The 13,181-nt window shown below is 37.7% G+C and overlaps 1 pseudogene; it reads right to left on the bottom strand.

Moving 5' to 3' along the window:
* Nucleotides 1–4,843: 4,843 nt before the first annotated feature.
* Nucleotides 4,844–10,783, bottom strand: LOC122331810 (annotated as a pseudogene).
* Nucleotides 10,784–13,181: the final 2,398 nt, after the last annotated feature.

Here is a 13,181-nt window from a genome sequence, read left to right as displayed (position 1 = left end):
CAATAAAGAGCAACACAAATTCACAGCTCATTTTTTGGCTGTTGGCCCACCAAGTGATTTTCTTTATGACTGCTGCCAGCTGCTGGTAACATCGTGCATGACAGCGTTCATTGCACAAAGAGGTACAGGGTAGGTGATTTCCAGCAAGTTAAAGTGATGCTAAATGTCCTTTTGGATTTATTTGTATGTTCCAACAAACATCCGCCACCAAATATTGCTTGTGAATTGAGAATGAAATGAGTTGCCAGTCATTGAAATGTTATTTTTGGACTATCACAAGGCGTGAAATGGCACTCTTAAGTAAAGTCGGTCAAGACACAACTGTCATTCCTGGGCGAACTACTCCTGCCTCTGAAGGACTCTCTTGGGAGTCACCGGCTGGAAGACTACATGACCCCTCTGATGTCCTGTATATCCTGGTCATTGTCAGTGCTTACCATGGTTGGAAAAACTCATTTGAGCCTAATTAATTCTTTGCAGGGCCCTTGTGCTCCAGTTACCGCTGCAGACCTTTGCCAAAGTACCAGGAAAAGACTTCGAAGACATCCAACACTTCACACTGGACAAGTCAGAGGGCAGTGCACAAAAGAATCCGTGAGAGCCCATTGTAAAGGAGTCTAGGTCAAGTATAGGATTAGGATGATGTTTTAATTAGTTGGCCATAACTTATACATGATTGCTCTTTCCCTATGGCCAAAATTCAACAATAGAGCTACTCCTGAATGATCCAAGAAGAATAACAAGACGGAGGCATTGTGAAGGTCAGTAAAGGTATTCTATGTAAAGAAATCTCACAGTTAACCAATCATGTGAATGAGGAGACCCAAGAAAGCAAGCTCAGAATGGAAAGCGGTATCATACTTACATTACGGATAGTCGGACATAACAGTTTGACCCGAATACTTACCAGTGGACCACAACAGTACTGAGAAGAGCGTCCTCTGATTGTACGCCCATTCAAGCTGCAAACCCAATAGGCCTATTTAGAATACATTTCCAGTAAGTCAGTTTGTAAAGTAAATATACATTTTTTGGAAATGTTTTCTGGCGCTTTACGATAACGAGCCACTGGGGTTTACATTGTGAAACGCTGCCAAACCAGATGTAACTTTGAGACTAAATGCCACATAAATTATAAACTATTACTGTGTAACTTAGAGAAACCACTTAGTGCCTATCCGACCACAGAGAAGGGTTTTGAAGGGAGAGGAATGATTAACGAATGCTGCATTACGCCTCCAAGCTTTTAGCGACCGATCTGTGTGGTCTTGCCTAACATCAATACCCCAACGGACATAACCAGCGGTGAGGCCTTGATTTAGAAAGCGATGTGGCCTAAACACTTCTTCTGATAACAGTGACATCGGCGAATAAACAAGCGGGGAATGGCACATACATTGGTTTTTGTAAAAGTCTCTGGTGCACAGTCACCCAAGCGTTAAGCGACTCAAGGGCTTTGTAAAAGAAAAGCGGCAAGATTTCAGCTTGCCGATTATTATAACACAAATTAAATGTTAAACTTATCTCCAGAATTAATTTAACCACACTATCAGACAGGCATTTGACACGGGCAGCTGAACGGATCTCAGAAGTGATTGTTACTGAAGCTCTTGCTCCCTTTGTGAGTCAAAAAAGAAGCACGGCAGTACAGTTATGTCTTCAGTTAATAAAATTGAGTTTTACCACCTAGTTCTAAACCAGTTACAAAAGATTAGACTGTCGGGTTCCAGCGGTCAAAAGAGCCCACTTTTATATATTGGTGGTAGTGGTGTTTTTGCAATTGTTAACATTTACGTTCCAGATTCCACATTAGTTCAGAGAGGTTAGGTGTCATTTTAAAGGATCGTTTAGTTTTGAGAATGTACCAATTCATTACATCAGTCCTTTATTTGTTTGATTTTTGTTCTGTTCTTGTGATGGTTTCTTTCATTTACCTTGGACCGTCCACTTGGTCAAACATCCAAAAGAAAGTGAGTGTAGCTGACATCCAGAGGCTACGCATTGATTGGCTCCATCTTGGTGTTGACCCAGCACTTGGGTTAAATGTAGCCCAACCTTCTGAAAAGTAACCGATTTGCTGGGTTTGTCCCATATTTAACCCAGTAAGTGTATGCATCTATGTATATGAGTGATAGTTATCACACACGTAAATGCAAGATATGGCTGTTATCAGCACGGCAGTGATTCGGCCAGAGGCAGTGTCCTAAGTAACCACAGTGTGCCAATACACAGCCATCTTTCTCATCTGCCGAGCATGATTTTTTGGCTCAACCAATTCATTTAAATATCACACCGGAGGTATTTAGCTAGCATTAGGCCTTCGCTTTCTGTAGACCAGTCCAATGCTTTCACACCAACTGAATCAATCACGTATTTTTGAACCTTGCCTTGTCCAAACCGTTGCTATAAAATCAGAAGCACACAATTCCCTAAGATTTCTTTAGATGCATAAACATGCCTCTCGTGATTGAGGGCTACCAAGTTGTTGTAAGGGTACTCAATGACACTTCTGCTTATTGATCTTTAGTGGCAAATTTGAAACTAGAGGCATTAGGCATGCGTGTCCAGGACAATATTGTAGACAAGAATCTTTTTTTTACTGCATAACTGCAGCCAGCAAGTTCATCTCTATTAAAATCTCTTTAAAAATGTTGGTATACTTATTTATCCAGCACAGTCGGCAGAGAGCTGAAATAATACACAAGTGGCATCGACTGACAATATCGATGACAGCAGCTCAACATGACCAACGGAAGAAAGAGACTCAGACATGAGTTCAACATGAAATTAAAACTTTTATTAGTGTATTTATGAAGTCTGCATATGCAACACGCCTGAAAAAGCTTATAAGCCTGAAGTTCACGTCCTACCAATACATCTCTCTAATGGTAAAACAAGCTCACCAACTGTTAAATGCTTTTGCAAAACAGGAGAAAAAAAATACAGGAGGAAAAAAAAATAAAATAAAAAAAGGTAAAATAAAGATTATATATACACATTTATATGCATATATATCTGGTCCACTTTCAAGTTCTATTTGGTTTCTTTTACACCCAGTCAAAAAATGACAGAATGTTCCCAGTGTCTCATGGCTTGCATAAATCGGCTTTAAAAGCAGCCACAACATCTTCGTCAGCTTTTTTACTAGATGCATAAAGTACAATGCAAGAGTAGTTAAGTTCAATGAAAGGAAAATGGGAGACAGAGGTGGGAAGAGAGGAATGGATATTTATAGCAGCCTGGTCACTGCCACAACAAGTAAAGAATAACGAACAGCTATATCACAGTCATTAGTAAAAGAAGTTACTACGAAACACGCACACTAAAAGTACACAGTTCTCCTGTAAAAACAACCGGTTTCGTTTTTATTCTTTTAATTTTTTAATTACAATTGCAAACAAATAGAACACCGCCATGATTTGGTGCTTGTGCCAGGAGAGGCGGCGGGTTATACACATCGTGTGATGAACATGGGAGAAAGCAACTGAAAAAGAAAATTCCAGTCGGATGTACTTCCAGGGGGTTCGAGATCAGGCGAAAGCGTTAACCGGGACAACACCTTGAATTAGAAAAGCGGAGAAAGAGAGAAAAGATATTTAGCGTTTATAAGTTCATGCTAAATAACGTTTTTGTATGATAGGACATTTAAGTTATGAAGCCATGTTAAAACTTAAAAAGGGCATGATCTAAAAAATATTCAATTCTAATAAAAAGGAAGAAGCTTTAAGTCTTAAATATATTTATATATAAAAAAAACATGAAAATACAAAAAAAGCTAGCTAAAGAAAGATAAAGGAAAAAAAAAAATCTTGTAATTGTGAAGGATAACCTAGTTTATTAACACTTAAAGCTTAAATACTTGGTTTTTTTTTATTCTTTGTCATTTTATTTTAAAGATCTGGACTACACAAGGGAGGCGCTTTAATAACCTTGAAAGTCCTAAAAGAAGCCACTTTCTGAAGAAACCAGACTCCAAAACCACTCCACAGCTAACTGTGAGATATTTCACCCAGTGAATAAAGAGATTAATTCTGAGAGGGCAGCGTAAGTTTCCAATTGAGCGTGAGGTCTTTTTTTGTTATTTTTTTTCGTTAAACATTCTATAAGTTTAAAGAAAAGAAGCATGACTTACAGCAGCATACCTCAAATCCAAGACAACATTCTATATAGTGGTTTGGGGAAGAAATGGTAAAAAAAATAATAATATATAATATAATAATAATAAAAACAAAATAAAAGTCTTTTGGCATTACTGAAGAAAATCAAACACAATGATTAAGTCTTACACGTGTCAATCTACACAATAATAACGTGTATAAAAAACAAAAGAATATGACTTTTTGCCAGAAAAAGTAACCTCCTTGAACAACCGGATTAGGATCGGCATCAGGAAAATTAATCGCTAAAAAGTATCAGAGTATTTACTTCATCAGGGAAAAGCCTTGCTGCTACAAGTGTGTGAGAGATTATTTACTGCCTTCTTGAACTTCACACAACATACGCACCTTCCCTCCTTCTAAAACCATAAAAATAAAATAAAAAAAACCAATATACATTTCAAATTCTACTACTAATACAGTTTTAATGCATGAGGTTTATGAAAGAAAAAGAGAGAGAATTAAAGGTGCATGAAGCTGATGAGACAGCAAGTGCTGCGTTCAGAATCGAGCGGAGAGAACATCAGTGTCGGGAGGAGAGAAGAAGATGAAAGGCTCACGATTACTATGAAAGAGAAAGAGGAGGCGGGGGTTAGAAGTAGAGTCTGTTGTTCTTGAGTTGTAAAACGATGTGATTGTAGAGATCAATTCGTTTGGGAGGACAGAGAGCTTGAGTGAAGTGGCGATTAGGACATACTGGAACTTAGCGTGCGGAGAAGCGAGCCCATCTGGGTCAGGACCTTGTCCAGCCACTGCAGGGGGCCGTTCAGGTGAAGCTCGATCAGCAGGGTGCTCATTGTCATCCGTCTGCCGTCTACACTAACAAATCAGCGGTTTCAATGGCGATTTGACGGCAACAACACAGTCATGTTCAGGACTTTACTGCGGCGAAATACTGCTTTTGGGCGTGAGAGAAACAGCGCGTGATTTAATTCATTACTCTGAATGAAAGTTTTGACTCATGAATATTAATCAGCCTCGAAAGTTGCACTTAACAACTTCATTGGTGTTCATGAGCTATGTCTTTGCCTGACAGGACCAATAGTATTTTGTACTATCAATGCACATATATATAAACAAAAAAAAAAAGCTGCTGCTATACTGCATAAGTGCACATGCCAGTGCGGATGTAAGTATCTAGTTTTTAGATTTTTGACTAGCTCTGTCACAGCATGAAAATTTATGAATGAGTTAATTAAAGTGGATATCAATAGCAGAACAAAAAAAAAAAAAATATATAAATCTCATTTCTGCAATAAAAAATAAATTAAAAAAACTCAAAGGGATACAGAGGACGTTTAATTTGTGTATGCAGCTTGGTCACAACAAAGAAAATAGTAAATAAAGTGAAGTAAAAAGTGTCTACACTTATACTACAAATATATATTTGGAATATTTGATAGCGATACATTGTTCGGATTCTTTGCGCATTAAATAATTGAGAAATAATGAATCATATATTACACTTTCAGTGACATAAGTGTGTAAAGGTTTACACAGTTTCACTGAAACTTTACCATAAACTTTAAAGGAACTGAAGGTTTATTAAAATAAATAAAAATAATTATATTTATATATATATATATATATATATATATATATATATATATATATATATATATATATATATATATATATATATATATATATATATATATATATAAAACATCTGAATAATTAAAACTCTTTGAGAGACCAACCACAGAGTCTTAAATTTAAAAATGTAAATCAGAAAGTGCATTCACTTTTTTTTTATAGTTGTAAAGACAACTCAAATACTTATTTACTTCAATAAATTTAATTTTAAATATGTTTTTCTTGGACCCAATCTTTGGTTTTAAAAAAAAAAAAAAAAAAAAGATTAAAAAATAAAGAAGAAAAATAACTAAAAAAGTTTTACAAATGTACTTTACAACCTCCTGTAGTTTACAGATGCACATTTTAAGACTGTGCTATTGGCATAATTGTCAGTGTGGTGGTTTGATTGTATCCATACCTTGCTCGGCTCCCCAGCCTTTGACAAAACTCATACAGAATGGTGCACATCCTGGTCAACTGATATACAGCCTCAAAGCCTGGTTCACAGACTAGAGCCAGCAGTGCATAAACTCCTGGTTATTGAAAATCTTCAGGTTACAGCCTAAGGAAGAAGTATCGTTACATCATAATGGTTGAGAGATTTCTGGACAGTGCAGAAGACAATAAAAAAAAGTAGGTGATTCTCTTACCTGGAGAGGATTTTACAGACTGTTGCAGGGTGCCAGCCATACCCTCTGATTACAGTTAGGGCTTTGAACAAAGATGGCGCTATCGCTAAGACATTCGGCAAACACTTCCCCACCAATATAATACAGCCTGACCCCTCGTCCTAATCAAAAACACAAAAATGTCGTTTTGGAACACATTGATTTTCACTGTACAAAGACATTCTGCAAATATACTTTCTGTAGAGAAAGCAAGTCCTCTGAGTTTAGAAATGCCAGTTGTAATTGGTGAACCATTTCGTGAAGATGAACTAAAACATTAAAACAGTGCACATCTGAAGATGTCCGATACCTATGTGTCTTGGGTCATCTCACGCAGTGGCGTTGCGGTTGGCGTTGGACAGGCCCAGGCAGAGCGCTCTGAGTTGGAGGTCTGTAAAGCCGTCCACGGTGAGGAAGGCTGAGGCGTGGAATGTTTCTCCGACCCGCTGGTTTAGTTCATGAAATGCGCTATGGAGCACCAAAAGCGCGAATACTCTGAGTAAGTCACTGGCTGAAGGTCTGAAAGAAAGATGAGAACCACCAAAAGTAAGAACAACCAGACAAGCTCAAATGTACTGTAGGTATGACTATCATTTTTAAGATCGTAAGGAGCTAAAAGGATTTAGATATTCAGAATGAGTATAAGCAGTTAGCAAGGTCTTACCCATGCCATGATTGACAGGCGAGAGTGTGCTTGGGGACAGTTCTGCAGGAGAACCTGGGGAGAGAGGAACAACACACAGCAAAAACAATTCTTTAATTCTAAGTATAAATGACAGAAAAAGTAGTACAATGGAAATTCTTGATAGAAACAATTGTTTCTCAAATTATTTATATATTAAGCAAATTTAGTAAATTTGCAGTTATTACAAAAGTCTACATTTAAAAAGTGTAATAAAAAGGTTCAGGTTATGCGACTATCATAACGTAGCCTCACAATCACAGCCTGAAGCATAAATTAAATATAAAGAATGGTAATAATAAAACAGTTTCTAAAGCTTATCACATTTTCACAAGTTCTTTCAGAGAGATTGGAGAAGTTCATTATCTTTTTTCACTCTAAAATGAAAATCTAAGCATTAATTACTGTCTATGTCATTCCAAACCTGTAAGACCACCATTCATCCTTGGACCACGACTTTTTTAAATCCTCAGACAGCGACCGCGACAGACAATTACAGTAAGTACATCGATTAAAATAGTCTGTGTGGCATCAGTGGTTCAACGGTAATGTTGTAAAACAACAAAGCAAAACAAAGACTTTACGCGGTTCTTCGATGGCGTTCACGCAGATACCACGATGCACGCGTGTGTTGCTGCTGATGTAGGCCGGCGTTGAATGATGGCGTTACAGGTTTGCTAACAACAACAAAAGAGCGAAAAAAAAATAAAAAAATCAAATTTTTGGGTGAACTAACCCTTTAAAGTATTTAAATCACAGAAGACAGTTTGGGGCAGTGGTTCCCAACCCACGTTCCTGGAAACCCCCAACACTACACATTTTCATCTCTCCTTTGTCTACACACACCCATTTCAGGTCTTAACTGATTATCTGAACCAGGTGTGTTTAAATCTGAGAACACAGAAAACATGCAGTGTTGGGAGCGACTTAGGAACCACTGGTTTAAGGAAAGCCTGAGAAAACAAACTACTGCAGTAAAAGCAGGGGGCCAGTTGCATAAACTTAATAGAAATGGGTCTTAACAATTAATTAGGCCAACTAGCAGTAGCAAAGGAGTAAACAGTCATACTTTTTTAAAATACACAAGACAAGTTTGAACTTAAGCTGTGACCAGCCTTGAATATATATATAACTTTAAGACAAAACTGTTTATGCAACCGTCCCCAGATCATGCTTTACTGTCTAGGGGGTGCAAACACTGCGTAGCCATCATTCCCATGTTGTGTGTTGTCACTGTGGGAATGTACCTGTGTCCATACTTTGATTCATCTGCTGGTCGCTGGCCTCCCCATCCTCACTAATGTATCCGGCGGAGAGGTTTCTGAACACACAGAAATCAAACAGCTTGTTATAACTCATGAACTACACAATAATCAGTGTTGCCAACTTATCTAGTCTCAAAGGGTGGGGAAAATATAGTGGACAAACCTTATCCGAGTCATCTTACCCACTGATCTAGATTAATCTTCATATAAATCAGTGAATATGATGTCAACTAGTGACATTTAAGCTCCCAATTTTAATTTGAAAGCATTAAGCACGCTGACAATAACTAATACTTACATTTCTAGACAAATGTGTGGTTCTACCTGGTATATAATTATTGGGAGGTTCGATCCCTGTTGGGAAGTTGGTGTTTTCAGGTATAGAGTTGGTGTTCAGTCGTCCAGAGGAGGCAGCTCAGTCAGGATCTCTGTGTGTCTTGGCTTGAGGACAGGAGGAAGAACTACAGAAGCCCAGATGTTTAGGCGATTGAATGAACACTCAATAGGAAGAGCAAAGCTGCGTTCGTCCACATGACATGCTGCAGAAACTTTTTTTTTGGCAGTGGTTTCTTACCTGGCGTCTCCACCGCATGGTAGTGGTAGGGGAGGTGGCCGGAGCTTCATCCTTCTTGAGGTTGAAGGCGTACTCGCGAGTCTCGATAAGCGCGCCTTCTGTGATGGCTGTGCCAGGTCGGGCCATGTCGCCACGAGGCGGCAGTAGATGACATGAGAGCAGACGCTTTGCGGTGAGACACTTGCAGACATGCCCGTCAGAGATCTGGTACGGCGTCCACAGAGAGAGAGGAGCAAATGAAATGGAAGAGGGCGTGCCAAATGACCAGAAAGACATGCATGGATGGAAGAGGGAAGATGGTGAGATTAGGCGGCAAGTCATCACCAACAACAGAGATGCAAAATTCATCTATTACGATTAAAGCGTCTGAAAGTATGATAACAGAATACTGATATAATTTAAAATCACTGGTTCTCAACTAATTGTTGAGCCCAAAAAATGGAAAATAATCAATCATTCTAAATGCAACTGAACACTTAATGATAAGCTCTAAAATGTGGAAAATATGTCATGTTTATTTTTAATATGCATACAAACCAAAAGCTTTAACTATATATAAAGATGTCAGCCAAACGTTTTGTTAATTTTTTTAAATTAAAGGATTTATGCTTACCAATTCTGCATTTATTTTATCAAAATATGCTAAATTAAATTATTAAATTTTTATAAATTATACTTTTAGTTAGATTCTCCTTTTCTTATTTATTTTTGACTTTTAACACTTGCATATACTAGCTTTCTTGTTTGCTTCCATTGTCCCTTATTTGTAAGCATCTTTAGATCAAAAAGAGTCCACTAAATGACTAAAATGTAAAAAAATTATTTGTGCTGAGGCAGCGATTAATTGCACTTAAATCACATCCCAAAATAAGTTTGTCTATATAATGTGTGTACAGTGCATATTTATTATGTATACACAAACATGCATGTAAATATTTAAGAAAAATGTTATACTAACATATATAAAATGAATATACATGCATGTAAATTAATAAAATCTAAATATATGCTGTATGTCTCTATTGTGTTTGCGTGTGTTGTGTTTTTGTTGGATACAATAAGTTGTCGTTGCTCTACACTACTTTTTAATAATATACATATTAATTTTTAAAAAACAGTGCAAGAATTAATTCAAAAGAACAGCATTTATCAGAAACAGGCATCCTTTTTTGCACTTAAATAATCTTTACTACTAACTTCGATCAATTTTTGCTAAACATTAAATAGCTCACAAAATTTGGCTCAGCACACACACACTAATATGCATATACATACACACACACAAAGTGCAAATCGTCATAAATTGGGTCACCAAATATAAAAATAAATTCAATAAAACCAGTTGAGAACCACACGTTTAAAACGTCTACCGCTTTAGTGAAGTGAGATGTATGGAATTATGGCAATGTCCATCAGCTTTAAATCTATTGTAACATTTAAATTAAAACTCTACAACAAAACAAGTGCTTCCATCTTCAAGATGTTAATTCTACATCAACTATAATGAAAGGCGTTTATGAAGTGTTTATTCTGCGGCCCCTGGGAGCCTGTGCTAGATTCAGCCCCACCTGTGTCTGCGTGGGGTGAGTGTGGCACAATGTCAGGAGAGAGATATTCACCTGGTTTGGTCAGGTGGCTTTAGCTGTAAAGGCCTGAGGTATCACTGTTCTATCGTATTTGGTGTACTCAGTCCCCAAATTTCAGAGCAATTGCTGTACTGTGCACAAAAAAAAAAAAAAAAAAAAAAAAAAACAAAATAAAACACAAAACACAAAGAAACAAAAAATGATAAACATGGGGCATGATTCATTCAAAAATACCAAAGATGAAATACCCATGGCGGGGATATTGAAAGACATCGTTTCTTTTATTTGAGATGTTTCACGGAGTGCGTCTGAAGCTGCGAGAACAGCGCAGCCCACCTCTCTTGAATAAAGAAGCCACTCCTAATGGAAAATTCACATATAACAGTGAGATGAAAACCGAAGAGGAACGACAAATGTATTTAAAGTTACAAATAGGGCTAGAAGCGATATGTTGAACATTCACAATATATTCGCAATGGAAAAAATAATCAGTTTGATTCGTTTCCATGAATCGAAGCTCCAGATCATCACGTGTAAATAAACTGATTCCAAACACAGAATAGCTAGTCAAAACATTTGCATAATTTACCCTGAAGCGCTGTACTAAAATTAAGAAATTGTCTTTTTGTTTGTTTTTGCAACTATACACAATTTTCTTGCTCATTTAGTAAAAAAAAAAGCGTGCCTTATTTAACTAATATTAAAGTGCAGCCACACTAAAGTTAAATTCTTATCATTTGTACTCGTTTACGCTAAAAGAAAAAAAGCGCTCTGCGGTATCTAATTTTTCTGCTACATGCGCCTAGCTCTAGTTAACGGTGCATAATCTCTTCCCGGTCATCATGCGATTGTGTTATGAGCCGAACAGAACAGGCCGCGTTATAATAGAGCGTTTCATTCCACGGGTTGGATTTCATCAGATATCAACATTTAAACATGCAGCACAGGACGAGAGCCTATGACCTACTGGTGCGTTTGACTACATCACACTCCAAGATAAAAACGCTTTATCAGTCAATCAGACAAGCACACAGACCTTCAGTAGTTCTGAAAAAAACACAGGATGAAACAGACAAGGTACGTGACAGGAACAGGACTCGCACAGACTTGATGCTCATGATGAATGAAGTTTGCCCCCTGTGGTTTAACCGAGTCTGAGGACTCACGAACGCACGTGCCAGACTGCTGTTTCTCATCACAAGTGCACTTGAAATGGATGATTTGGCTTGTTAAATTTTCATTTACTTTTTTTTCCTGCACGGCGTGAACCAGGGCTACAGGTATTTTTCCTGTATACTCAGGCAATTACTAAATTAATGGCTTCGGCGTTGCTGGCCACAGTAGCATTGGAGGAAGTCAGCCAGCCTCAGGAATCCGAGGCAAGTCTGAGTATTGCCTCAAAAATAATGCATTCATATAAAACTTACTACAACACCAACAAAAATCAAATCCTATAACAAATCAAATTAGGCCCCAAATAATTTAATTTTTTATTCTTTTACGACACGTTTCCAATCATATTATTTGTGTCCATCTCATCTGTTTAGGTGTAATCCACTCACCTATAATCCATCTTGTATAGATGTCTGGATTTCAATAAAAGTGGGAGATGAACATAGAAAGTACACGGTAGCGTAATATCGAGTGTTTACGATATTGATACTGAAATATCTGAATGGTACCAATGCTAATTTCCCAAAGTATTGATATACCGATACTTCGGCTGGTCTCACCGCTCTCCAAAGGCGCGTTGACCAAACACCACGTGGACGCGAGTGCCCGTCTCATTTGCTCTGGATAAATGGCATAATTAAGGGCTGTTCTGGCGGCGATGTTTTGTGGCGCTCAGGATGAGATATTTCAAATGTGAACACAATGCACACTAGTCACAATATAAACCTAATTTTGTATTAACTCTCATAATGGAAACGATCGCGATAGCGCGCGGAAATCCACTGATCCTTTTCACAATTTCTACGTTTCATTGGCGGAAACGCAGACCGTGGTTGCTTGGCGGCGGCAGAATACTTTGGAAGGAGGAAAAAGCGTTTCATGTGAGCCCCGTCATGTGACATCAACCAATCAACCGTCTCTCGTATCAACTTTAAAAAGCTAAGCAAAATTCGGCAATAACTGGTCAAAGCACAATGCGATTTTTAATCCATGTGGCTGAAGATCATAAGTTTCTTGGCGTGGATTGGTGATATCTGAATCCAAATAAAGTTATTGTATTAACTCGACAGCATTTATATTATATTCCTATTAAAAGTAAATGTTAAAAAATAGTACGGCGCAGTTGGCAGTTTTTTCTCAGTGGTACTGAATACCGATACGCTCAAAGTATCATAATGGAAGCTTGGCGCTGTAATCTAAACCAATGTCATATGGACCATAATGCTCACCATCAACTGTCAACTAAGTGTAGTTTGGGTTCCTCAATGCATCCACCAAATGTTATCATGTCTTTTACACAACCAGTCTGTTTTTCTTTAGAAACATGCCATTATATAGGTGGTGTTGAATTTTATTTTAGAGCCTTGAACTTCTCTTATAAAGTGGACGACAGATGAAGTAAAAACATGAGCGTCACAAAATTGCAAAAACTCCCTTTATAACCTACGGAGACAGGATCGTTATTTTGACAATTGTATTGGTTTACAAACTACGTATT

The sequence above is a fragment of the Puntigrus tetrazona genome, unplaced genomic scaffold (genome assembly GCF_018831695.1).
Source record: "Puntigrus tetrazona isolate hp1 unplaced genomic scaffold, ASM1883169v1 S000000002, whole genome shotgun sequence".
In the NCBI taxonomy this organism is placed as follows: Eukaryota; Metazoa; Chordata; class Actinopteri; order Cypriniformes; family Cyprinidae; genus Puntigrus; species Puntigrus tetrazona.
The sequence above is the reverse complement of the archived record's forward strand: the minus strand, read 5'-3'. Positions and strand labels throughout refer to the sequence as shown.